Source organism: Vespa mandarinia, chromosome 20, assembly GCF_050613455.1.
Source record: "Vespa mandarinia isolate Hongniang chromosome 20, ASM5061345v1, whole genome shotgun sequence".
Classification (NCBI taxonomy): domain Eukaryota; kingdom Metazoa; phylum Arthropoda; class Insecta; order Hymenoptera; family Vespidae; genus Vespa; species Vespa mandarinia.
The window spans coordinates 2947501-2952500 of record NC_140829.1 but is presented as its reverse complement, the minus strand read 5'-3'; the positions used below and the strand labels follow the sequence as shown (position 1 = coordinate 2952500).

At 26.4% G+C, this 5000-nt stretch overlaps 1 protein-coding gene across 16 annotated transcripts in view; it reads left to right on the top strand.

Moving 5' to 3' along the window:
* Fas1 (fasciclin 1 Fas1 domain-containing) overlaps positions 1-5000 on the top strand; it is a 363149-nt gene that overhangs the window by 133610 nt on the left and 224539 nt on the right. The window contains exon 1 of one of the 16 annotated variants that reach the window (XM_085663006.1): positions 2041-2227. The exons of the other annotated variants lie outside the window; for them this stretch is intronic. The gene's annotated coding sequence lies outside the window, so the exon portion shown is untranslated. Of the gene's footprint in view, positions 1-2040; positions 2228-5000 lie in introns of those variants that run through there. 16 annotated transcript variants of the gene reach the window in all.

Genomic DNA, 5000 nt, shown 5'->3' with positions numbered 1-5000 from the left:
ATTTCTATTAAAGAATAGTATTAAGTTTAACAATGATATTTAAAAAAAAAAAAAATTATATATAAATCATACAAGTCGTACATTTAAAATTTAATCCCTTGTATCAAATAACAATTAATAAGTCTCTTAAATTTGTTTATTTAAAAATTACAATTTATATACGAATTAAATTATCTTCCCACGTTTAAATCTAATGAATATAATAAATGCATTAATACAATAATGCATATAAATGTGTGTCGTACAATTGTTGTATATGAATGGCGTTAGATTTAATAATGAAATTATTGTTTGTATACAATTGTAAATAATTATACATGATATATATCAAAACCTAATAAATATATATATATATATATTAAGAGAAATATACGTTCAATTAGTATTCAAGGAAGATGTCGGATTTAACAAGGGAAATTGTCTGTTCGTTGTAACACCTTAAGCAATTACATGACATTTAAGGAAACTATTCGTACTGGTTTTAGCTATGTCAGAATGTTACTATAACAACTTTGAGATGATTTATGTTTTCCTAAAGGCTACGCGTAAATCTGTCGAGGAAGATCTTAACATGCACTTCGTTTCACACATGCATCTATCTACATACATACAAAATATACATAACATATATTCGCATATATGTTTTAGTTTATTTGTACATATATATATATATATGTGTGTGTGTGTATGTGTGTCTGTATGTAGAAAGAGAGAGAGAGAGAGAGAGAGAGAGAGAGAGAGAGAGAGAGAGAGAGACTTGACACGTAGCATCGTAGCCTTAAACTTGCTTTCTATTCATAACTTCAGTTTGCTCCGCCCACGCAACGATAATGCACGCCAATGAATGCACGTCCCAACTGGTGGTATTGTGTGTCTCTGTGTATATTTGTTTGTCTCTCTCTCTCTCTCTCTCTCTCTCTCTCTCTCTTTCGCTCTCTGTGTGTGTATGTGTGTGTGTATGTTTAAGCTCGCAAGCTCGCAGATTGCTAGTGCGCACGACGTGAAAGCTCTCGCGTTTTTCTTTCTTTCGCACGTGCGACTCAAAAAGTCTCTTTCGATTTTTCCAATGTAATCTTTCGCTTGCGAAGTGACTTTTTTACCTTTGACATTTTTCTCGTATTTTTCAAATTCTCTCGAAGTATAATTCATTCGATAATGTTATCTTTCTTTTCTTTTCTTTTCTTTCTTTCTTTCTTTCTTTCTTTCTTTCTTTCTCTCTCTTTTTTTCCGTCTCCCCCCCTCCCCGTTTTTTTTTGTATTTTTAATCGGCCAAAAAAAATATTAATGATCACTGATCAATCCTATCGACAAGAGCTCGTAACAATAATTTGGGGTTGTTCTTTTTTTTTATATTTTTTTTTTTTTTTTTTTATTTTTGTTTAAATCACGAAATATTTACATTAATGAAATATTTTCATTTAGTATTTTAATTTTGGGAGTAGAATTTTTATTGACATTTTCTTTTAATCTCTCGAATATTTCTTTTTTTTTTTCTTTTTTCTTTTTTTTTCTCTTTTCTCCTTTCAAATTACGAACTCCTTTACAAATCTATATAAAATACACGAGATTTATTTATTTATTTATTTATTTATTTATTTATTTATTTATTTATTTATTTATTTCTATCTCTTTTTTTCTCTCCTTTATTATTTCATTCGATCATTAGACAAAAGAGTATACGTTTGATCGTAATAACATTTCATGTTTTATTTTATTTTCATTATTAAACGTGATATATGATCAATATATTAAAATTAATACGTTTACGTTATTTAAAATATAATCGTATATTTATTAATCAGTTAATATAATCATACAAGTGTCATAGTTATTTGAATAATAATTAATCTTTTCCTTATAATATTGACATTTTACATATGTTAAATATACGTATAGTAGATACACGTACATTCTCATATTCTGACACATATACATTGAGACATATATACAGAGGATACAGATAGAGTAGTTACTACACACGGTGCAATAGTGCAACGGCAGTAGCAACAGCAACTGCAACGTGTGCCTGTGCGCGCTCCTCTCTCTCGTTGGCTCTGACAATTGCGTTGACTTAATTGAATGCGGCGAATGCAGCTTTACGACTGTGGTAATTCATTCACGTGATATACACTGAGAATATACTAAATCAATATCGAGCTGGTTCGTTAAATCGCGTACAATTTCAACCTTACGGATCACAAATTTCTGAGAAGATTAATTGGGAAATGTAAGATGTATATGTAAATACGTATAAACATGTATATATATACACACACACACATATATATATACATATATATATATGTATACGTACATATACGTACGTATATTTGATCGTTCATAGAAATTATTTGATCTTGTTCAAACTATATCCTCGTTAGAGCTCGATTTCTAATCAAGCTAATTTATAAAATTATTCGAAATCTTCCCGACGTTTCAAGATAAATACGATTGAAAATGATACGTATCGGTGGTAATAATAATAACAAAAAAAAAAAAGAAAAAAGAAAAAAGAAAAGGAAAAAATATGGATATAATAATTATCATTCATTCGTGTGTGTGTATGTTTCTTGTATAATATAAATGTGTGAGATAATAGAACATGCTCTCGTATATATTGGATGTATCGTAACTAAATGTTAAATTAGAAATTAATTTAAGTTATACGAATAATAATAATAATAACAATAATGATAATAACAATAATAATAATAATAATAATAACAATAATAATGATAATAATAACAATAATAATGATAATAATAATAAACTTATTCAGACGTTATCGACATTATGTGCGTCGATTGTAAAATTCTTCTTCGCAAAGGAAAAAAAAAAAAAAAAAAAAAAAAAACCCCAACATACAAAATAACAATAATTACATTGAATTAAGATTAACTTAAGAACGAATTAAATTAAATTAAATTAAATTGAATTAAATTGAATTAAATTGAATTAAATTGAATTAAATTCATTCGACATAACTATAAATTAAATTAAACTAAACTAAATTGAAATTGGTTGAAGTAAGTTAAGAATAAAAAAAAAAAAAATGAATAAAAAAGAAAACAAAAAAGAAAGGAAAAAAAAAGAAAAACATAAGACGTCAATAGTAAGAAATTAATCCAAATAAAATAATTTACATGAAACGAATTGTGTTCGATGATGATTTATATTAATTTTCTTATATGACATTTTTCTTAATACTTTTTTTATCATTATATTTTTTCATCGTACTTAATGCATATCAATCATTTACATATTACATATTATAAAGATACAAAATCAGGATTAATAAATTTATAAATTTATACAAATCATATATATATATATATATATATATATATATATATATATATATATATGATCATATGTTTGATGTGTGATCACATACATACATACATAAATACATACATACATACATACATACATAAATACATACATACATACATACATACATACATACATACATACATACATAAATACATACATACATACATACATACATACATTTAATATATATATATATATTGGGTTGGCAACTAAGTGATTGCGGATTTTGTCGTTTCCTTCTTATTTGAAATTCAGCAATCACTTAGTTGCCAATCCAATATATGTATATATATGATCATATGTTTGATATGTGATCATATACATACATACATACATTTAATATATAAATATATATATATATATATATATATATGTATGTATGTATGTATATATGGAATATACCTATGCATATAGAAATTGCACGTAGAAACATTATTTATCTACTTTGCGACACCTTGTACGTATGCATGTATGTATGTATGTATGTATGTATGTAGGTGGATTTTACGTAGGTAACGCCAGGCGCTTATTATAAGGTCGACCGGTAAATGCGAGCCACGTTCTAGACGGCCTATTAATATGCCTTGCATAACGCTACCAGCTCTGTAAACTTGCCAACGAAGAAAATTGAATGAGCCTTGTTGTACGTTAAAAGATACGACACACAACGGACGACTGCCGGCGGTGCTGCTGCTGGCATGTTACGCGCAAAGCGTCGCCCTTGTTAGAAAAGTGATCGAGATTATATGTAACTAACTAGTTATCTTGTTTGAAAGAAGAGAGAGAGAGAGAGAGAGAGAGAGAGAGAGAGAGAGAGAAGAGGCGGGGAAAAAGAAGAAGAAAAAAAAAGTAATCACTCTTAATATTTATTAATCGATATTAATCGATTTATTAATCGATATTAATTTATTTCATTAATTATTTGAATTAATTAATTATTCTTTTCTTTTCTATTTTTTTCTCTTTTTTTTTTTTTTTTCTTTTTTTTTCCCCCTAATATTTTCCAGATGTAAATTAATATAAATAATTAATATAAATTTTTAATATTAATTAATTATTTATAATTCCCTCTATACACGATTGTACGAATTTATACAATCGAATATTTTCTTAAATATTTTTCTTTAATAAATTAACAACAAATTTTTCTTTTACATTCAACTATTCTGTTGTCCCTTTAATTGTAAATAATTATTATACGATTTATATGAAATATTTGTGAATGATATTATTATCTTTACGAAAATATAACATTGAAATTATTTAATCGATGTATATACGTTATTTTCTATATAATGAATCGGAGGATAGAAGGAGTGGGAGGGAGGTAGGGTGGGGGGGAGCTCAATGTAGGTCAATATTTTTTTCTACGTATTTGTAATAAAATATCAGTCTGTTTTATGTATATGTATATATATATATATATATATATATATATATATATATATATATTGACTGGTTTTGCGTCACTTTTATTAATAATGATCGTACGTTCGTATAAAAATATTGATAAATCATTATAATTGTCAAATATGTACTTTAATTAAAATACTGACGAAGTTTTTATTAATCGGGTATTATAAAGTCTAAGCTCGTTATAAATACCGATCATTTTGTTTGTCACGAAATATTGACGAAGCATTATTACAATTTTCTTTTTCCTTTTT